Genomic DNA, 23,629 nt, shown 5'->3' with positions numbered 1-23,629 from the left:
CATGCGTGGGTGGCAGGTGGCTGAGTAAGGTGTAAGGGTTAGGCACTGTAGGATGGATGTCTTCTACCCTCTCATTGACTTTCCGCAAGTCTTGCACTGGCCTATAATCTTTACTGCCAGGCTTCCTCACTGGAAGCAGAGGCGTATTCCATGCAGATTGGCAGGTCTTAAGGATTCCTGTCTCTAACAGTCTATGGATATGGGGTGCTATCCCTTTCCTAGCCTCTTCTGGCATTGGATATTGCCGGACCCGGATGGGTAGAGCTGCGGCTTTGAGTTGAACAACAACCGGGGATAGGTGTTTAGCGAGACCAATTCCTCCGGTCTCAGCCCATGCGGAAGGGAACTTCTGTACCCAAGAGTCTATCTCTCCCTGGCCCCCCTTTTCTTGATCCGCCTGAAACAGACGATGTTCATCGGCCAGGGAAAGAGTTAACACATGCGCCGGTTGTAGGGGCTGCCCTTCTTTGTCCATGATTTTTATCCCTTCGGGTTCAAAATGAATGCGAGCCCCGACCTTGGTTAATAAGTCTCTGCCCAGCAACGGTGCGGGGCTTTCGGGTACGACCAGGAATGAGTGAGAGACCTGATGCCTTCCTAGGTCCACTTTTCTGTTAGTAGTCCAGGCACATTTCCTGGACCCTGTCGCTCCCTGGACTATACTTGTGCGTCCTGGGTTTAGGGGGCCGTGGGCCTGGTTGAGAACTGAATACTGTGCCCCAGTATCTACCATAAACCCAATGGGAGTCCCCTCCACGCACAGGGTTACCCAGGACTCGGGGAGGGGTGCCGAGCCCCGTCCCCGTCAATCCTCCTCTCCTAGGTGCAGGGTCTTAACAGGGTTCCCTCTCCCTTGTTCCCTCCTTTGGGGGCACTCCCTCTTCCAATGTCCATATTTCTTACACAGGGCGCACTGATCTTGTCCTAGTCGGGATTGACAGGGTCCTGTTCCTTGAGGAGGCCTAGGGCCCTCCTTCACCCCGGCCAGGAATATCCTGGCCATCTCCTCCCTCTGCTTCTTGTTCTCCCTTTTCTGAAATTCTCTGTCTTCCTTCCTATTTTTCTCCTGCATTACCCATTTCTCTTTCCTCAGCCTTTCTTCTCTATCTTCCGGAGTTTCTCTAGCATTGAAGACCTTCTCTGCCTGCTGCAGCAGCTCTCTAATAGAGATCTCCCCTAGGTCCTCCCGCTTGTGGAGTTTTCTCCGGATATCGGGGGCTGCCTGGTTGATGAATGAGAGGACTACAGCTGACCTATGTTCCTCTGCTTCCGGGTTTATGGGGGTATACTGCCGGTAAGCATCAAACAGCCTTTCCAGATACGCGGCTGGGCTTTCCATTTCACCCTGAACAATAGTTTTTACCTTAGCCAAGTTAGTGGGCCGTCCGGCGGCCGCCCGGAGACCGGTCATCAGAGTCTGGCGGTAGACCCGGAGACGCTCCCTACCTTCTGCAGTTCCAAAGTCCCAATCTGGGCGCGTAAGTGGGAACGCCTCGTCGATGATGGGCTGGAGGGTAGTGGGTCTTCCATTTTCTCCGAGGACATTTTTCCTGGCTTCATTGAGGATACGCTCTCGTTCTTCCGTTGTGAAGAGAGTGCGGATTAATTGCTGGCAGTCGTCCCATGTGGGACGATGGGTAAACATAATGGACTCCACTAAACCTATAAGACACTTGGGGTCCTCTGAGAAGGGAGGATTCTGAGTCCTCCAATTATAAAGGTCACTAGATGAAAAGGGCCAATATTGATATTGCTGAGCAATGCCGGTACCGATGGCACGCACAGGCAGAACTGGCACTGCTCCTTCTGAGGTGGAGGAGGGAGCCTCCCCTTCTTGTTCTCTGGCCCCTCGAGACCTTAGCTGCATTCCTCCAGTTCTACCTGGCGCCCAGCGTGGGGCCAGGGCGGGGGAGTGTGAGGAAGCTCTTTACGGCCTCCCGCCTCCCTCTGCTGAAGAATCTGGGGAAGCTGCAGCCACCTGGTTCCTGCTGGGTTCCCTAGCCGCATTTTCTATCCCCCCGGCAGCTTCACCCCTCTCCTCTGCATACCGGGGTGGCTGCTCAATCGGCGGGAGGGGTTAAAGAGGAGAACTGTCGGGGAAGACAGGCGGCGCACTTGGGCGCATAGGATTTCTGGCCCTGCGATCAGAGGGCTTTTATTTTTCCTGGGCAACTAGGATGGAGGTCTTTTGTGGGTCAGTATGAGGTTTCTCCACCAAAAAGGGCTCCAACCAGGAAGGGGGATTCTCGGCCAAATTTTCCCAGACAAGAATATAGGGAAGTTGGTCAGGGTGGCCCTCAGGACCTGGCTGGGAGATAATGGCTTTGATCTTGCCAATAAGGTCCAAAGAAAGAGACCCCTGGGCCGGCCAGCCTACTCCGAAGGAAGGCCACTCGACTGAGCAAAAGGTGTCAAGCTTACCCTTCTTGATGCCAAGGCTCATACTTAAGGCCTGTTCCTTGACCTTGGGGAAATGGGAGAGGATCAGACTCTTAGGAGTAGCCTGAGTCTGACCCATGGTGAGAAAGAAGAAGGAAAAAGAATATGAGGGAGACAAAGGCGAAAGATGAAGATGCCACTTCAAACAAAATGACTGTTGTATGTGCTTATGAACGAGTGCCTGTCGTTGCACAGTTTTTCTTCCGCGGGGGACGCGAATTTATCTGGGATTCGCGGCTGTGACCCCCTTATCCTGTCACGGGAGTCTTCTAGCGGCGGGTGCCCTAATGGCTCTTAATTGCCCGACCCGTGCCCGCAGGGAATGATGTAGTGGCAGAAAGGAGGAACAGACAAACAAAATGACTGTTGTATGTGCTTGTGAACGAGTGCCTGTCTTTGCACAGTTTTTCTTCCACGGGGGACGCGAATTTATCTGGGATTCGCGGCTGTGACCCCCTTATCCTGTCACGGGAGTCTTCTAGCGGCGGGCGCCCTAATGGCTCTTAATTGCCCGACCCGTGCCCGCGGGGAATGATGTAGTGGCAGAAAGGAGGAACGGAGAGAGCAGGAGAACCTTAGAACAAGGAAACTTAAAATGAGAAGTGCAAAAAGAAATATAAACCAAAACCAAAACACAGTAAAACAATCAATGATAACACCAAACACACACACCACATCTGATCGCACTCATTCGGACCGGTCCTTCTCTCACTCTGGTGCGCACCACACTCACCACTTTCAGGGTCCTCAAAAACTCTCGTAATTCTCCCGAAGGGCGTCCACTCGGACTGCCGCAGGGTGACGAGCTCGATCTTTTCCTCCTCGGGTGCCAGTTTTCTGCCGATCGGATTTGCCTTCCTAAGGCCGAGTCACTCGGACCCTAGGGCCAGGATTGGTTACCTGGACTTTTACCCAGAGTCACTAACCTGGGGGCCGGGACTACCAGCCCGGACTTCCTCACTCGGGACCACTAACCCGAGACCATACACGGGATGGCGACTCCCGCTTTATAATGGATTTATGCAGACACAAGGGGGCGACCCTCGAATTACAGTGCCCCGTCCGGACAATTAGACCTTGCCTCCAGCTGTCCTTTGTTCTCAGGGAAGCCACTTGAATCCCGGACGAGCCCCCAAATGTTAGGGTCCAGGCTTCCGAGGCTTCCCCAGAGAACAAACTACACAGGCATAGAGATGTAAATTCAAGCAAAGTCTTTATTCAGCCAGCTAGCTGAGGTCCAAGTCAGCCCGATGCAGCGGGTCTCAACAAGGACCCCGAGCACTCAGAGCCAAGGGTTTATATAGCAATTTCAAAGCACTTAACTCATAGCAATTTTCTATAACTATACATTATTCTTGCAAGACATATATCCTGGGGTTAAGCAAGGGCAGGGTAAGACTACTCCTCAATGGTTAGGGAGGTTCTGCACGATAAGCTTGGTATGTAAGATTAACTGACCAAGGTTAGCTGACCAAGGGTCACAGCTGCCCACCACCCGGTGCTCATGATTAACTTGTTTTTCAAGGCCTTACCCAGGCCCAGGGTTTTTTGTTTTTTTTTTTCCTCTGAGTCACACTCTCAGAAAATGGTTTCTAGGTTTCTAAGATGGCTATGCTTATGCTAATTTACTAATCTTACTAATGCTTAGATTCTACATTTCCCCACTTTCCTTTGACCATTCCAATCATGGAATGTTTGTTTCTTCCTGCTGTGTGAGTGAATGATACTGCGGTCTCAGCATTAGCACCTGAACAGCACTCACTCTTTCCCTAACAAAGGCTATTAGCCGGTTTAAGATACAGGGACCTAAAGTGAGAAGCAGTATAAAAATAAGCAAGGGCCCTGCCAGGGTGGATATCAGGGTTGTAAACCATGGGGATTTAGTAAACTAGGATTCAAATAGCCCTTGGCTGGCCTCTTGCTCTCTCTTCCTTTGATCTGGTCTCTCTCTAAGTTTAGACATTGAATCTCTTACTATTCCGGAATGGTCTGCTGTTAAGGTTTAGCTAAGTTTTATTAGTTCTTTTTCCTGACTCTTAATGCTCTCTGCACTCCTTTACAATACTATGTTCAAGAAAAAGAAACATAAGTATGGTTAAGATGTTACGAATAAATGAAGTATAGTACATACATCTGATGCTCGGGTTCTTGTTCACAAAGCCGAAGAACGAGCTGCACAAACACTCAGGTAGGAGAGCTAAGTACAAGATTTTATTTAGAAATAAAGTGAGAGAATAGAGCTCCTGGCTCACGCCAGGAGGGGAGAAGAGAGCCCATAGTGGTGCATTGTCTAGGGTGTTTTATAGACAGTTGAGAATTTTTCGAGAACATGAAAAAACTTAAGGGTGTGGACTTGCATCACTTACCCTGTTCTCAAGGTGGGCTGGGTCATAGTCTGATTCCTGGGGCTGACAGTGGAGTTACGGGTTATGCTGATACCCTTGCAGAACACTGAAACATTCCAGGTCAAGTTACTCCTGGCCTTTTGACCTTTAACTAATCTCACTGAAGATGTCTATATTAATAGGTATCTTTCCCTAAAGAATTAGTGTGACCTTGACTTTGCATAATGCTTAGCACAGAGTTTCAATGGGGACTTCTTTGCCCATTGTTACATTGCTCATTCCACCTTGCTTTTCCCCAAGGCCCTCACCCTACTCTGACTACACCCACCGTCCTGTCTCACATACAGTGGGATATTATTCCCTGATAAATGAGTTTTCAAGTCACGAAAAAAAAATGGAAGAATGTTACTTGTATATTGCTAAATGGAAGAAGCCAATAAGGAAAGGTTACATACTGTATGACATTCTGGAAAAGACAAAACTATGGAGACACTGAAAATACCAGAGGTTTCTGGGAGTCCAGGGATAGGAAGGAAGGAATGAATGAGGTGGAGCATGAGACTTATAGGACAGTAAAACTCTTTCTTATCATATAATGGTGAGTATAGTAAAATTCACTATTTGTGAGCCTATGATGCAGTTTATTTCCTTGGATTCTGTCAGTTAGATATTCTAATGAATTGCTTCTTTTGATTAAATAAATAAATTGGACACAAAAATATGATATATGCATTTATGTGTCATTTAATTGTTTTACTTATTTATTTATGTTTGCTATTTTTCAGGCAAAAGTAGATAACATTAGGGAAAGACTTGATTTGTGAATTAAATAGGGAGAATGAGGAAACAGACTTCAGTTAAAAGTAAAGATAAATATTTCTGTACTCAGAAGAATCCAGTGAGGGAATGAAATTCTTAGAAAGTAGCAGGTATTCAAATATGAACTGTGTGTCAAGATCATGTTGAAGTTGTAGAGAAGAATACAGCCCATTACATGTAATTATTTTTGACTTGTAATGAATTTGAATAATGTGCCTAGCAAGGCACATTGAGAATCAGTATAGCATCCGTATCTAAAGAACTTCTGTTTTCTCTATTCAGTAAAGCTCTTGTTTATTTACATATGTTTCACTCTTTTGTCTGTTAGAATTCCCTGCTTTTTTTTATTTCAGAAAAACAACTTATTTTATTAGTATTTGGGTATTTAAACTCTTAAGGATTGGTGAAGTTATCACTCCATCTCTCTCCAGTATCAAACATTGGCTCTATATAAACAGTAATCCAGAAAAATTGGAGCACCAAGTTTGGTAAAAAACAGACATTTACCATTAAAAGCCATCAAATAGTGAAAATGAATTAGCAATGTTTGTAGAGTCATGTAAATAAAAATACCCATGTATGAATCTTGGTTTCACACTTTCACCTTATAAACTTGGACAAACCCTCTTACCAACTGGAGCCTCAGTGCCCTCACATATACTCTTAACTGTATACTGATGTTAAGCATGTTCTTAAGTTGACACGCAGCAATAGTAATAAACCTATGTGTAGCATGAGACTTTCAGAGCTGTTGATTCTTCTGTGTGAAATATACTCAAGCACAATCTCTTCTAAATGGATAACAGAGTATATTACTTTAAAACCATGAACAGTAAGTACTCAGATGAGATATGCTTCTCTGAGTATTTGTGGTGTCTGCTTGCTGAAACTATTACCATATCTGGTATATTTTATTAGTTGTTTAAATCTTTGACAACACAATAGAAGGAAGATTATATATTATTCAGAGCTTGGTTTATGTGATGACTGCCTGGAAGCACTTAATACATAATAGAGCAATAGTGGCTCAAAAATCTGACCAAATCCTCATGCCATTGCAATTCTTATTCTGCTCTCAGTATTTTAGGAACTTCTGATGGTGTTTTGTTTCTCTTGGCCACCTCTGGCTCCAATTCTTTGTTTCCACTGTAATTCTTATTCTCTGCTATGTAACTTCCCACCTCTCATTTCTAAGCAATGACAACTCAGATAATATGAAAGGAGCTGAACGTAAACATTATGTCTTTTCCCTGTCAGTCTTCCTATAAGCCCAGTGTTATAACCTTGTGAGCTTAGTGCTGTCTAGTTTGCCTTAACAATTTTGCATAGTTCATCTCATTTACTCTTGTAAATATCTGTGAGTGAGGTTTTTATGGTGCATTCTAAATTCTCCATTTTAGAGAAGAAGAAACAGCATCAGAATGGTTAAGAAATTAGTCTGTACTGTGAAATAAGCAAAGATGTCTCCCAGAACAGAATTTCAACTCTGACCTCCTAACTTTGGAGTGGAAATGAGGCTATTTCCCTGTTCAATTTCATGATTTCCCTTCCTCCTTAGTAAGTACACACATCCATTATCTACTAAAATGTTTGTGGGGAGCGAGCTACGCCCTTTCCCCCCACTTGCTGATGTGGCGGGAATGGAGAACAAAGAACATCCTGTTTACGCATTCCATTAGAACTGAAGAAGCCCTGCTGTGCCTACCTTTGCCCGGCTACCGCTGACGTCAATACTGTGCTTGATTGTCTATTGGATAATGCTATTTCCTGGAATAGTGTGTCTTCTTTGCTATATAAATACTCTGGACTCGAATAAAGCATTGCTGGCGATGCGCAGGAGTGTCAGCTCTCCCAGCTCTTTCTGTCTTTCTTTCTTCTCTTCGACCCACTTTCGCACTTCAGGACCTGTTCCACTCGGCCACGGCCAGACCGCGTCAAATGTTATGTCCTTCTTTGTTATTTCTACTTTTGTCTTCTCGTTTTCTTCAATTTCTTGTTTCACATATACAGGGGGTGGTATTTCCTCTATTTATTTTCAATCCTTTTCAGGCTATATTGTTCTTAATGATAGAAATACCGATCAAAATGTAATTATTTCAAGTGTCAACACTAAAAAACTTTGTATCAATTTCTTCTGTTTCTCATCATTTATAGAGCCAAATCAACATATTGTGCAAGTTAGAACCAATCTTTTTATGCTGTAATTTACATATAACTGAAAAAGCTTATAATTCTGAAATATATTACTTTTTAATAATGGTGCCCAAAAAATTTGCAAATCTCATTTTATTTGGGTGGTAACAATTTAGGAATATCTCATTTTATGCCCATTGTTGATCCGGTTGTAAGCAAAGGCAATTTATTCACAGTAGAAGCCAGTGCTGTGCTAAGAGGGAACAATTATCAGAATTTTGTATCAACAACACATGCTGAAATTCCAAGTTGTCAGTGAAATCATGTGCAAATTATCAGTAGGCCAAAATTAGCAGACTTGATGGAGATAAGCACACTGAATTCTACGCAGCATGAAAATCTCACTAAGCAAAAAATGTAAGTTCAGATTTTGGATCTTTGGAAAACAAGCCATGAATATATTTCTTTTAATATAATCTGCTTCAACCACTCCATTATTGGTCTAAAATGATCACCGCTGTGTTTACATATTTGGTTATTTATAAGATAATTAGATTCAGTCTTGAGTATGTGAAACAATACATTTCTCCCAAGGCTCAAACTATTTGCAAGTTATTCTTTGCCTCATGCAGGTTTTAGTTGCCTTTGAACTTTGTGGCTTCAGTGTAGAACTCTTTTTATCTGTTTTAACATTTTTAAAAATCACAACCTCAGCTCATCTGCATATAAATTGTATAATTTTAGTTATTTCACAGATAAATAATGCTAGCTGGCTGTATTAGGGCGCAATGCTGATCTTAAAGTTCATGCACTTCAGAATTTTGCTTTCAATCTACAAAAGGCAAAGCCAAATCAAACTTGACAGAACACAAGATTTGTCATACTCCTGTTGTTCCTACCTCAGCCAGTACCATCATTTCCCATTGTCTCAGTCCTTCCTTCCTATTAAAGTAGAATGTGAGATTTGATAGTACTCACCTGTTATTAAGGATAAGGAATTCATCCATTAATTTAAAGGATATTAAACAAGCATTGTCTATATGCCAGAAAGAAACAGACAGACACGTTAGCCCTTGGGGGAATCCCAGCACATTGTTCTCCTGTGTATTGTGTTTAAGTGCAGATTCAGATTCAGTAGGCTTGGCATATGGTCTGGTACTCTGCATTAGTAACAAGCCCCTAAGGAATAATAATGCTGCTGATCTGAAAAGGAACCATGGTGTGAGTCACAAGACTCTGGAGAGAGAAAGAAAAAGAACAAAAACAAAACAGTGAAATAATTTTCCAGAGAGTTTTAAGTGTTATAGAGAAAAATAAATCAGGGACTGGCTATAGAATGTCCGGGTTCCAGTTTTCAGTAGGTTAGTTAGGAAAATCTTCCTTGGGAAGGTGATATTTGAGTAAAATCCTGAAAGATTTAGGTGTAGTAAGGCAAGCAGGTATCTAGGAAGAGAGCATTCCAGGCAGAAGAAATCAACAATGCCTTGGGGAGCAGCATGAGTAATATATTGAATATTACAGGTAGAAGAACCAGAAGTAGCCTAGGAGGAGAGGTCAGAGAGTTAACAAGGAGCAAGATAATGGGGTTTTGTAGGCCTTTAGCAGTGACTTTGACTTGTATTCTCAGTGGTATAGTAGACTTTGAGCAGCAGAGTCAAATGATCTGAATAACTTTTACCAGTACCATTCTTATCACTGTTGAGAAATACACACACACACACACACACAGAAATTCTAAATGCATAAGCAGTGAAGTTAATTAGGAGTTTCCTATACTAAGTGAGATGAAATATTTTATACAGAATGCTAGCAGTAAATGTGATGAGTGAGAGATATATTTTGATAGTAGAAATATTACTGATGGACTGGTATTGTAACTTAGAGGAGGTAAAAAAATAGTAGTTAAAATTACTTTAAATATTTTGGCCTGAGAAACTGGAAGGATGGGGCTATCATTAAGTGAGATGGGAAGACCAGATGCACAGTAGAATTAGGGAGGAGGTCAAGAGTTGGGTTGCGAACATGATAAAATTGAGATGACTGTTAGACAAGTTGGCTTGTTGAGTAAAAGCTGAATTTATGAGCATGGAGCTCAACGTAGAGATTTAATTTAGGTGTTATCAGTCTACATATGGAATTTGAAGGCAAGAGTCTGGATAATATCACTATTAAGGTTAATACAAATAGAAGTTTTCCACTGATTAAAACCTCAAGGAATTCCATTGATAAGATATAAGAAAGATGAGGAATGACCAGTTAAAGTGGATGAGAAGAAGTGAGATTGGTAGAAGAACACAAGAACTTGGTGATTTGGAATCCAGGAAGGAAGTGTTTCAAGGAAGGTGGAAGGGTTAACTGAGTCATTAACTCATGATGAATTTGTAATCAGATGTAGTAACGTGGAAAGGGTGAAAATCCTGAGAACTGTCACATGGACAGAGTAGCACGCTGACTAAAATAGATTCAAGATAGAATGGGAGAAGCCACAATGTAGACAGCCATTCAGGAAAAGTGCTTTTTGTTTGTTTTGCTGTAAGGGAAGAGATAGAAAATTCATCTTAGGATGTGAAAAACAGCATCTAGGTTGTAGCTAAGGAAAGACTAGGTGAAAATTGATGATGTAGGTAAAGTACAAGATGGAGCAATACCCTCTCCTAGGCAAGAGGGCATGAGATGCAGTGCACAACTGCCGTGACTGGGTTTGCAAGAAACCCAAAATGCTTATGTGCTTCAACAGAAGAGTAGACACAGAATGTGCGTAGATGGGCATGTCTGTGAGTAGGTGTGGTGCAGTGAGGTGAAAAGCAGAGAATGAGGATAGAGAGGAGGTGATGGAGGTATCAGGAGGGGAGTACATGAGAAATAATCACCTACCAGATCAACAGAGCTCAAGATTTGGCAAAATATAGGGTGATTGTGAGAAAGAAATATGGGCCCGCTTGATGTTGGAGATCAGGAATATAAACCAAAAGCAGAAAATATGTTTGTGTGTTTTCCCCAGCTGTACTCAACTGGTTCAAGATGCCCTAATTCTGCCTTGGGCTTTAATAGCTCTGAAGAGGTCATAAACGCCAGAAGCAATGGTGACTATGTAACAGTGCCTTGTTCTATTATTACTTAGGCTTGCTCCATAAATTCCAGGGCAGAACTCTGTAGCAGTACGGACTTCAGCATGCTTAAAATTGTAAGCACACTCTTTATAGTCCTAAACCTATATCCAAATAGAAATGACTTACTGTCCTCTGACTAATCACTTGGTACAAAGTCCTGAAGCAATTAGTGCTTTTACATGGGTGTGTGAATAAAAAGAAAGAATGAGTTGCCATAGGGAGCCAAGCATGCTCAGAAAGCAAAGCCTAGTTCAGTTTATACTTTGAGTCCCAAAAGGAAGATGACTGTTAGAGAGCAAAATGGCAAGGCTTCTTCTCATACTTGTAAATGCCAAGGGAAATCTTACTTTTCTTAGTTAATGGAAGGAAGAGACAGAAGAGAGACAGATAGCAAGGGGCCATACTGCCTGCTTTAAGGAGACAAAGTTTTGTTTTTCTTCCTTTTTTATATTTTTTATGTTCCTACCACTTCAGCCACCTGTAGGAGAAAGCTAATTGCTCTTGGTCAGTTTTTCACTGCATTTTCCACACAATCAATAACATCTACTGAACATGGTGTATGGGTGTCCTATAATTTGAACAATTTGGTTATTATTTCCCCCATCCAGAGTTTCTGACTTGTTTTTCAACTTAGAGCTGTAACTTTACTGGAGGCCATGGCATGCGCCCAAGAAGGTGGCACCAGGGCTTGCTGAGCCCGCTATTATTCCAAGCCCCTTCAGGGAAAAATGTGTGGACCAACTGACTGTATGCGTACCTTTGTACCTCATCTATTCTTTTTCTCACTTTAGATCATGCTTCATCATCCTTTTCCAGATCTATATTCATCTCTCAGATCTAACAACATGTCTGGCTTCTACAGGTATGACTTGGGACCTTTATTATTTAACCCACTTTTGTATTCATCCTTCATTACTTCTGGTTCACCAGTTTCAGTTACAACACTTAGGACCCAGGCTTGTTATCAGTACACCAGGCCACTACTCCTTGTAGGTCTTCCGACATACCACACAAAGAGAAATCAGAAACCTACAAATGTACTGAAAACTTATACCTATCAGTTAGCACTTGAACCTACTTTAACTCCCATATTCAGTAGGCTGTCAGATTTTATTATTGTGCCCTCTGCAATACCTCTTATTGTAATGCCCTCCTTTTTAAATACCCAGTGTCAAAGTTGTGGCACTGAGTATTCATTGCTATGGACTGTGAAGCTAATCTTTTAAATAGTATCCTCACCTTCAACTTTGCTCCCATTTAAGCCTTCTCTACTGAGAGCAGTCAGACTACTTTTCCTAAAATAGTGCTGTTTTGAGTGGCTTCCTATTCATTAAATACATCAAACATGCTATTTTAGAGAACATATAGAAAATATGTGTTTGAATATGCATTCAGAATATTTCACTGTCTTGCCTCATCCTACCATTTTATTCATCATAATTTTTATTCAAGTAATTAATGGTATCAATAGCACCAACCTCCACTCTAAATATAAATTTAGTTTTCTTTTTCATTAAATTTTCTAATACTACCATTCAGAATACCCTCCACTTTACTATCTCTACTTTCAAAACTCAATTTTATTCTTCCAGATCTCTTAATAAAGACTTCCATGAGATCTTCACATATTAGGATTAATTAATAAATGGCAGAATTTTTTCCCTTCTTTGTCAATCCAAAGCTCTTTGTTTCTCTGTTACAAAAATCATCAAATCTTGCTTTGAATTATCATTAAGTGTACAAATAAAATTACATTTACTATGTTGCAAGTTCATGAACATCAGACAAGCTTATTCATTTATATTTGTAAACCTTTCAGGATTTAGCAAATATTTATCAAGTAACAAATATTTGGTAATCTGCAATTATATAAACTTATTGATAATTATGGTCAATTAAAATTATTAATAGTTTCCTTTTTTAATATATAAATACTGTGAATTAGCCATCTAATTATATATATCTAGAAAACTAGACAAAATTCATAAAGCAACTGTATTCATATATTAAATGATAGACAGTGTAGGATTCTTACCCCTGAAAATCTGGGGAAAAGAATGGTAAGCCTAATCACTGCCCTATTTTTTGGCCTGAAGGCATTTATTGAACCACAGCACAGGAATGTAAAATTCAAATAGAACATATTGTCTTTTGAGACCAAAGATGAAGTAGTCTAAAATGGATGGAAATTGGATGTAGAATACTGAAGACAAGAGAGCTATTAGGAGAAAGAACTCCATAAATTAGTATAAGGACTACTTTAGACTGAATATTAAGCTGAGGATACATAGGGTGAGACCATGAGACTAGAGAAAGAGCAGGCTTAGAGAGAAAACTGCTGATGCTCAGTACCTGAAACAATTCCCTGAGCGCACACGGGGTTGAGAAATATTCAAGTTCTGAGCAATCTGACTGGTGAGATTTCATGGAAAACTAGTGTTCATGTTCTACAGTTTAGGAGTGAGAGTATTCTAACTTGAGAATATAGGCTACTCTAGCCTAATAATAAAAAAAAATCTTATAAACAAGCCTTGATTACCATGATAAGTTTAGTTAGCATCTCCCCCCCTTCACATAAAGCTGGAGGAAAAAAAAACCACAGACACACACACAACCAAAAACATGCCTCAAAAGGTCCAACATGATCTGCCTGGAGAACAACACCCAAAACTCTCTTAAGGAAGACAACAAAATCCAGGCACTAAAATATGTAGCATTTATAGTGTCTAAGATAAAATAAAATATTGACAGGCATGCAGAGAGACAGGAAAATGATAAGCATAATCACAAATGACAGACGTAATGGCATTAGAAGACAAAAGGTCTGACAGAGATATGAAAATAGGTGCAGAAATATAAAGGAAAGCATTAACATAATGAAGAAGGAAGTAGAAACTTAAAACAGGTAACATTTCTAGAAGTTAAAATGAAAAAATGTACTGAATGGTACTTATACCAAATTTGATTCTAGAGAAAAAAGATAAGTAAGTTTGCAGACAGCTCAATACTTGTAAGTAAATAGAAGAAATTGAATATTTAAGCAATTTGTAGAATGCAGAAGAGTGTGGGTTAAGTGAAGGGCAGAAAAAGTATTTGATAAAAAATGTCCAAAGAAAATCCAGATTTAATGGATAACCTATGGATCTAAGCAAATCAATGAATCCAAACCATAATAAAAAGACAACCACAAAATAGAAATCTCACAACCAAATTGTCAGTAATAAAAAATATTTTAGAGCAGCAGTAGAAAAAATGTAGACTATGAACACTGGAACCTAAGTAAGAAGAAAGAATAACAATAGAAAAAAGCATAATTCAACACACATTAAAGCATCCTTTCTTAACATGCTGTGAGAAAATGTACTCTATTTTGATTCTATATCAAGTGAAAATATTTTTCTAAATTGACAACAAAATAACTTATAGTTCAACAACAAAAACTAAGAGAACTTTCACCAAAACTTCTACAGTAGAAACTGTGGATGTTAAACAAACAAAAAACAAAACAAAACAACCCAAATGTGTTCAGCTAAAGAAAAATGAAATCCAGTTGTAAAGTCATTAAATAGTGATTCTGCAACTTTTTCTTTTACATTTCTTCAAGTGTTTAAAACTAACATTTGCTGTGGAGTCGGACTTTTTCATGCTAAGATCCTTTGTCAGAAAAGAGCGTATTGCCTGGTCCTTATGTTGGTTGCCAAGCAATGCCTGATGTACTTGTATCAATGACAGTCTCTACATGCATCAAGAGTCTAGGGCAACTGTGCCCCTGATGTCAAGTGATCCCAGACTGGTCCCTTTCTTACTCTGGGCTTCATCTGAACCAGAGAAGAGTACCAGGGAGGAGCAGATGCAAGGGCCCTGCTCCATCTTAAGAAGAAACATGCTCCCAATCCCCACACCATAGCCACAGGGCAGTAAGAGGGAGTAGGCATTACAGAATAGGATAAATTGTACACAGAGATGTATATTTGTTAAAACTCATTGAAATGTATACTTAAAAGGAATATATGTCACTATATGTAAATTACACATTGATAATGTTAAAAATAATAATGGTTATGTTATAAGAAATTATTATTCACCTTATTCTCTTTCAAAGAGCCAAGGGAGGCGATAGGAAATGTATTTAGTATGGAAATTGAACCTTGTATTGTGATGGGTGATATGACTATATTTCTGAACCGATTTTCATTTATCTTATTATTCTGGCCTAGATGATCTAGCTGAACTATGAATCAGATTCTAACATTTCCTCACTTATTGTCATTCAATGATCCCCCGTCCTTCTTTAGCATGAGATTCAAGTCTATCAATATCATAACCTCAGCCTTTGGCTCTATTCTAAGTTGCCCCTATGCATGTCTACGATGCAAAGTTATGTGTTCTTCCTGAAATACACCATTGATTTCAACTCCTCATTGTAAGAGCTGCTTCTTCCTTACACGTACTTAGCTTCCTCATCTTTTATTAACTGTTTTAATACCTACTCTTTATTCCACAGATTTGGCAACTTCCACTGAATCTGATATTTCCTCCATGTATCAATCCAAGTTTCCCACAACTGATTAGAAATAACTATGTCCTAGCACTAAAGTTACTAGCTGCTCTTCTGTTTAACTCTTTCACTGTAGGCTAAAGATCACCAACCCTGACTTTTATATTTATCTCTTGAGTACTTTTAACTTATTCATTTATGGTAATGTATTCAGACTGTTTACCGAAGTGTTTTTAAAGAAAACTAGTTAAATAGGTTAGCAACTCTGAGCCCCAGAATCTTGGTATATATGTGTGACCTGTCTAGATGTATTCATCTAATAATACCTACAGACATTTATAATTCCTGAAATTTATGTTGATAATAACTAGATTTGTAAAATAACTGATTACAATTTTGGCATGAAGTTACATTCAAAATATTAGCAACAATACAGTCATATACTACAAAGATTTTACAGAAAGAATCTGGAAAACTCTTATATCTTCACTGCCAGGTACTAGTAAAGCCCTTTTCTGGCCTTAGGAGGTGAATTCTGTTCTGGAATACTCTGAAGTTCTCTTCTCTCTGCATCATACTTGTCCCTCTGATTTTCTTTTATCTGGGCTAGGATGTTGTATTCCCATTTTGGGACACTGGTAAAGAATATTATTACAATGCACAAAGTTTTTGTTTTTATTTTTTACTTGAGTCTTAAATTACTTCCAAGTAGGTATTGCAAAATACCAATCCTTTCTCCTTTTTCCTTTTTTTCTCTCATTCATCAAGAATTCAGAATCTCTCATCTGAACAACCTTTGCTAGGAGATTTCTCTGTCCCCTGGATTCTTTCTACTATAATTGATATGCTTGCTACGTCAAGGAGTTGGAGGGGTATCTAAGAGGCTGCATCCTCTCTGCTTCTGAAAAGGCTCTTACTACGGCTCCTTCTTCCCAACTTGCAAACTGATGACTGATTCCTTGTATATAAAATAAACATTTATTAATCATCCTGCACATGTCAGCTGGGCTTTGTCATTAATCAAAGCTACATCTTTGCCTGAAGCTGATATGCCCGGGGTTTGCTTGGGACATAGGAATCAGTCATAAACTGGAAGGAGGGCTTTATGCATTCTCTTCAAGCAATTTTTTCTTATTTAAAACTTCCTCTAGAAACCCAAACTAGGAAGTTTCTCCTTAGAGGCATAACTAATGTACATCCTGAGTTTTCTCAAATAATTCTAATTTTCTAGGATCTTTCTCTTTACAGTAATGTCAACTTATTAAATGAACAAAAAATGGATTTAGTATTTATACATTTGTAAAACTTTTCATCCATAGGAATACACACAGGGTTCATATTTCTAAAAATCCTTTTTCCAACCATGCATTTCAATTTGGGATTCAAAAACTCTGGCCATCATATCTAGAAGATATATTCTCCAGCATCCCTATAGATCAAAATGAGGTTCATTTTCATGGACCACTTGTTTCCTGATGAAAGTGTATTACTGCAATTCATTCTTAAATTCCCAGACTGGTTTGGTTGCCAACATATACAGGATTATGCCTTGGGCATAAAAGACATTGTAGTTGTGTTAACTGCAATAAAATAAAAAGATGTCTTTTCTTCCTGTTCCAGAATGTCAGAAAGAGGTGACATTGACACTGTCCAGATAGCATTGGCAAACAGAGGAGTTTAAGGACAGCGGCATATGGTTTTAATTAGATGGATCACACTCAATTTCCTATAATTCAAGGAGCAAAGTCTTTGTTTCCTTGGGAGAAAACATATAAAAACCTGGTTAAATGATTGCATGAATTTCCACCTAGGCTGGAGCTTATGCCCATGCATTAATTTGCTACCATAGACTGGGTGTCTTAAACAACAGAAATTTATTTTCTCCAGGTTCTGGAAGCTGGAAGTCCAAGATCAAGGTATCAGCAGCATTGGTTTCTTTTGAAGACCTCACTCCTTGTCAATGCCCATTTTCTCTCTGTGTTTTCACATCTGTGCTTAATCTCCTCTTATTATAAGGATACTGGTCATGTTGGATTTACACCCCACTTGTCTAACTTCATCTTGCCATAATTACTCTTTAAGGCCCTCTTTCCAAATAAAGTGCATTCTGAGATACTGGGCATTAAGACTTCAAGGTAAGAATTTTGTGAGGACACAATTCAGTCCATAGTGGCCCTATATGGGGATAGTTCTCTTGCCTAGCAGTTGAGTTTAGCATATTTTCTGAGTCATTCACCACCTCTGTGGATCCCTTTTATAGCAATGACCTATATAGTTCAGAGGTTTGTGAGACATCAATCTATTTGAATTGTATGCAAGTATCCAGGATATAATTTTAACCAGGCTTCTGTCACATAATATTTGACTTCTTGTCAGAAAGGACCATTTCTGGGCAAGGTGAACTTCAACACCAAATGCTGTCACCTTCTTTTTCTACTGGGGAGACATGGGATGGCTATCTAGACAGCTATTACAGCTATGAGAATGATGAAATGCTCCTTTGATTCTAACAGACATTTGTCTGACACCAAACTTCCCCATCAGCACTCACAAAGCCACCCAGAAAAAAAAAAATCTGTCTGTGAATGCCATTTAGATTGCCATCATAATTAATCATAGTCTTACTCATTTTTTATATGCTTAATTTACCCTCTTACCTTTTAACAGCATGTGCACATCTGTAATACTACACTAATATTCACAGAAACACCCAAAAATACCTCTGTAAGTAATATTGGTGCCCTTTTATGTTTGAAAATAATAATTAAAGAAAAAAAACTTGATGATTTATCAGTCAGAAATAGCAGGTACTTGTAAACACAAATCTTTTCAATCTAGGCATAAGCTTGTTTCTGCATAGCAGGCTTATACATTTGGAAAGTGAAACAAAACCAAAACAAAGTAGGATCAATATTTAGATGCTCAGGAAATCAGTATTGTCTCTTCCAAAGAGAAATAGCTTGTAAATGGTGTTCAGACTGCCAAAATGTTTTTGTGGCTTTTCTTAATCTCAGTAACTGTAGGTCAGGAAAATATATTTGGAGAGGACCATGTTTATCATTTGTATTTTGGCCATTTAAGCCAGAGATACTAGTGGATTTCATTACTTACAGTCACTCACTTTGACATTCAATTATTTAATCTTTTGTAATTATCTAAGAGCTTCATTGTTTACCTATCATTTTTGGCAAGATTCTGAAGTCTGTGAGTACAGATATTTATCTTTGGGAATCCCAGAATAGCCAAATCAACATTGGAATCACAATCCATATTCAGGAAGTATTTGCAATATTGGACTTGGGAACTGACTGTAAATGACATCTTAAGCCCAAGGATAGTATTCCTCAACCTGAACCAGAATCCCCAAGAATTTCAGGGTATGAGGATGGAGTTATTTAACAGTCATCTTAACTAGCTCTTTAGGAAATTGTTCCTTCTCACTGAAGTTCAGGAATTTTATTACAGGATTTTATAATGTCAGATGTACCACATGGATCAAGACCTTGAAATTTATTTCAGACTCCCTTACCACGCATCATAATCCTAAATCCTATCAGTTGTTAAATCTTACCCGCTTTTTTCTCTTTAAAATTATTGTTATAATTTTTTTGTTGTTGTTACAATTTACTTCTTTTCCATTCATTGTTATTGACTTAATTCAGGCTCCTCTGACTTTAATTTGATTCTTTAAAAATTCTTTCATTGGCCTGTGTTTCTCTCATCTATGTGTCTCATTAATCTATTCTCCACAGGATCCAGAGTTATCCTCCTAAAGGGAGAATCAAAGCTTAAAATCAGGACTAGGCAGGGACTCTTCATGGTCCTTAGGCTAATTCCAAACTTTATTTCCATGTGCAGGAGGTATGTCAAAATCTGGCCATTTTTATTGCTACCATTCTTATACTCTTTCTGGTTTAAATAAATATTATTTGTAATTCCATTTTAATTTTTCTAGTAACCTTTAGCCATACCACTTTACATTTACTTTGCTTTACTTAATTTATTTTATTTTATTTTAGTGGTTGTTCTAATCACTAAAATATGCCACCTTACATCAAATATAAAATTTTGAAAATGCATGGTTCTATTTATGTCCTCCCTGTTTTCTCTGGCATATGTGCTGTACACTATTCTACATATGCTATAAAATCCATGTCAGTGTCAAAATCGTTCTTTAACTTAATCATATGTTTTAAGGAAATTAATAAAGAAATAGTTATATTTACACATGCATTTACATTTTGACACTTTTCATTTATTCTTGAAAATCGAGTTACCATCTTATATAATTTCCCTGAGAAGATTTCTCTGTTATTTGGTATAGTGCAGGTTTGCTGGCACCAAATTCTCTTAGTTTTATTTATGACATTATTATTTGAAAGACATTTTCATAGTATAAAGAAAATGTATGTTGTATTAAAATAACATACATATTTTCAACACTTCAAAGATATAATTTCACTACAAATCATATTTGAAATAACACTGTATTACTGTGTACCAAATTCCTATTTGAAAAAGCACTGTATTACTGCATACCAAATTCCTTCCCCAATTTTCCTGATTACTAGTCTATAAAGAATTAGGTAGGATACCAAAAAAAGTTTAGGGAGATCTGCCTGATACTCAAATTTTGAACATCTAAATGACATTTACTTCAAGTAAATTATTTGATTAGCTAATAGCTATCCTGCTAGGTGCTTTACACTATAATGTGATTTAGAATAGAATTTATGGTGTTTAAGTTTATGTTTACAGCATTGTGATGGACTCTGAAGATGGAGAGAGGTCAGCATCAGGGAAATAATGAACAAAATTTCAGGCTTTAATGATTTACAGCTTTGAAAATTCAATTGAATATTTAATACTGTTTTCAGGAGTGACTATGTGATTCATTAAAGGAAGACCTTTGAATCAAGTAATAAATTTTATTGTATCTAGGTTTATTGAACTGTGAAGAATTACTAGGATCTAGATAAATAGAAAAAGTGGATAGACTTTCTGGTTGGAAGAATAAGCAGAAGCAAATACCTGTGTATGAGGAAGAATACATAGTTTGATGGGTGGCTGAGAAATAGCTTTATCCATTCAAAGTGTTTTGATTTGTCAACTCATTCTTGGGAGATAGTATCAGAAGAATGGTTTATTAACAAAAATATAGTTCATACAGGGGAAAATGACAGCAAACTTTTTATATGTCTACATTTTTTCCAACAGAAAAACAGTTACCTTTCTTAGTTCTTTGCTTCTGACGAGCTTCCTAAGTTAAAATAATAATGTTAACAGAATACAAATTAAAAGGATATTTTAGGTGTGTTACCACTGGGAGTGAAAGTCAAAACATTGCTCTTGATTTCAACTATTAAATTCTCCATTAGCAGCCCATTGTTTTGAATTTGGAGTTGGTGTTTGCTTCATGAGTTTATTATGACATTTCTTTCATTTTAGATGCAAACTCAATCAGCTGGTTGCTAATAATCCAAAGGAATAGTGAATTCCTTCAAATAATGTCAGTTGTTACCTTTACACCTCCATCATGTGCATCATACTTAGGTAGGTGTAGTATTCTCAATAAATTTACTTTCATAGCTCCATTATATATTGACTTTCAGAAGTAAACAATAGAAATAATATATATATAAAATACATATATCCATCTGTATCTCTCATCTATGTATCTATCTGATCTATACCTTTTCTACAAGCTTTCATCACCAGCATTTCTCATGACAGTTTCTTCAGAATTTGAAAGATGATAGATAGAATACAGGAAGGCTTTAAAAACTCTTATTAATGAATATCAGCATTTGCTTTCTGGAAACTACAAAAGACAGCTGTACTTGAAAGCCTGAGGTCATGAAAAAGAAAATTTTGGAATATTACGTAGATTTTTTTTTTCTTTTAATTTTTTTATTTTGGTTTCATTAATCTACAATTACATGAAGAACATTATGTTTACTAGGCTCTCCCCTTTGCCAAGTCCGCCCCACATACCCCTTCACAGTCACTGTCCATCAGCGTAGTAAGATGCTGTAAAATCACTACTTGTCTGCTCTGTGTTGCTAGTTCTTCAAGAAAACAAACAAAATAGATAAGCCTCTAGCCAGACTTATTAAGAGAAAGAGAGAGTCAACACACATAACAGAATCATAACGAATCATAAACGAGAAAGGAAAAATCACGACGGACCCCACAGAAATACAAAGAATTATTAGAGAATACTATGAAAACCTATATGCTAACAAGCTGGAAAACCTAGGAGAAATGGACAACTTCCTAGAAAAATACAACCTTCCAAGACTGACCCAGAAAGAAACAGAAAATCAAAACAGACCAATTAGCAGCAACAAAATTGAAGTGGTAATCAAAAAACTACCCAAGAACAAAACCCCCAGGACAGATGGATTTACCTCGGAATTTTATCAGACATACAGAGAAGGCATAATACCCATTCTCCTTAAAGTTTTCCAAAAAATAGAAGAGGAGGGAATACTCCCAAACGCATTCTATGAAGCCAACATCATCCTAATAACAAAACCAGGCAAAGACCCCACCAAAAAAGAAAACTACAGACCAATATCCCTGATGAACGTAGATGCAAAAATACTCAACAAAATATTAGCAAACCGAATTCAAAAATACATCAAAAGGATCATACACCATGACCAAGTGGGATTCATCCCAGGTATGCAAGGATGGTACAACATTCAAAAATCCATCAACATCATCCACCACATCAACAAAAAGAAGGACAAAAACCACATGATCATCTCCATAGATGCTGAAAAAGCATTCGACAAAATTAAACATCCATTCATGATAAAAACTCTCAACAAAATGGGCCTAGAGATCAAGTACCTCAACATAATAAAGGCCATATATGATAAACCCACAGCTAACATCATACTGAACAGTGAGAGGCTGAAAGCTACATAGATTTTAAAAAAGATTTTATGAAGAGCAAAGTTGAATACATGTCTGGGGAAGAGGAGCCTTGGGGAAGGGTAATGTAGGAATTTGAAGTTTATAACTGAATTCATCAAATTTTCCAAGGGAGAATATGCAGTGGAATCAGATAAGGGATCCAGTATTATTTATTCCAGTTTACAAAGTAAGCTTTGCATGTTTGTTTGTAGAGATGGACTATAAATTTTAGTTCAAAGCCTATCTCTCTGTTCCAAGAAGCATTGAATTGATCGTTCTCATCTTCATTTCACTGAATACAGAAGATAAAGCATCTAATTCTGTTAGCTTTTAATGTGAGAAAAAAAAATCATAAAACATAATTTTAAATTACACTGTTACTTAAACTGTCTGTGGTAAGGAGACATGTCTCCGTCGAAATCATATACCAGGGGGAAAAATATGTTCAGGAGTAAGTGTTCCTAGTTTGATACTATAATGTTTTAAAAAATTGTAGATTGAAGGTGATTACTTTTTATATCACACTGCCTAACCCACATCAGGGCAGCGAAGTACGGAGCATATAGAAGGTCTTGCAATTTAATATAACTGAGTAAAAACAGGATTGAATGATCTATGGGTCCTGGGTGTATATGAGCCAGGGGAGGGCCGATGGTCACAGGCAACCACTGCCCCTGTCCAGGTGAGGATGAGTTTGGACATTTTACATAGGTCTGTGGCTCTGGAATGCCAAAGTGCCTTAGGAAAAATATTTACTTTAGTTGTTAAACATAGAGCACTATTAAGAATTTAAAAGTATTCATTATATTTAAAAGCCTCAACAGGACCAGTAAATCTGCCTGTAAAATGTTCTTTTTCCCATGAGCACGTCATCTAAGTAGAGCAGTCAGAACAAGGCATCAAAGGAGAGTGTGTGTTGCCAAAATAAATTATGCCGTTGTCAAAATATGACATGAACTTAGCCTGCAACATTTGAGGAAAGTAGTGTGAGAGGCAGGACCCAGTGAAATCAGCTGCAAACTGTGACAAGTTATTGTCTGTATGGTTGAGTGAGCCTTACTCATAAAGGTAATTCATTATGTAAAGTAACAGAATTTTATTTCGAGACCACACTGATTTAGTGATATTGAAAGGATGAACTTAGGATGCTGTTTGCAAGGATTGTTTCTAGCATTGCTTACAGTGTTCAGATTTTTTCACAACTGGAGAGTTTGTGGGAATCCTTCACTCCGTTTTGTCCCTCTGTCTCCTTAGTAAATACCACCCCCTCCCACCGTCTGTTGTAGGCAAGAAGTACAGTCCAGGTGCTCCTTCATCAGTGGAAACTAGGGTCTGAGAATTCAATATATTGAGGATATTGC

General features: G+C 38.5%; 1 long non-coding RNA gene across 2 annotated transcripts in view; it reads left to right on the top strand.

Annotated features, from left to right (window-relative positions):
* LOC108397587 (uncharacterized) overlaps positions 1-23,629 on the top strand; it is a 167,850-nt gene that overhangs the window by 35,060 nt on the left and 109,161 nt on the right. Inside the window, exon 2 of one of the 2 annotated variants that reach the window (XR_012122649.1) lies at positions 11,638-11,708. The exons of the other annotated variant lie outside the window; for it this stretch is intronic. This is a non-coding gene — a long non-coding RNA (uncharacterized lncRNA). The remainder of the gene's footprint in view (positions 1-11,637; positions 11,709-23,629) is intronic. 2 annotated transcript variants of the gene reach the window in all.

Source organism: Manis javanica, chromosome 11, assembly GCF_040802235.1.
Source record: "Manis javanica isolate MJ-LG chromosome 11, MJ_LKY, whole genome shotgun sequence".
NCBI classification, from domain to species: Eukaryota; Metazoa; Chordata; class Mammalia; order Pholidota; family Manidae; genus Manis; species Manis javanica.
The sequence above is the reverse complement of the archived record's forward strand: the minus strand, read 5'-3'. Positions and strand labels throughout refer to the sequence as shown.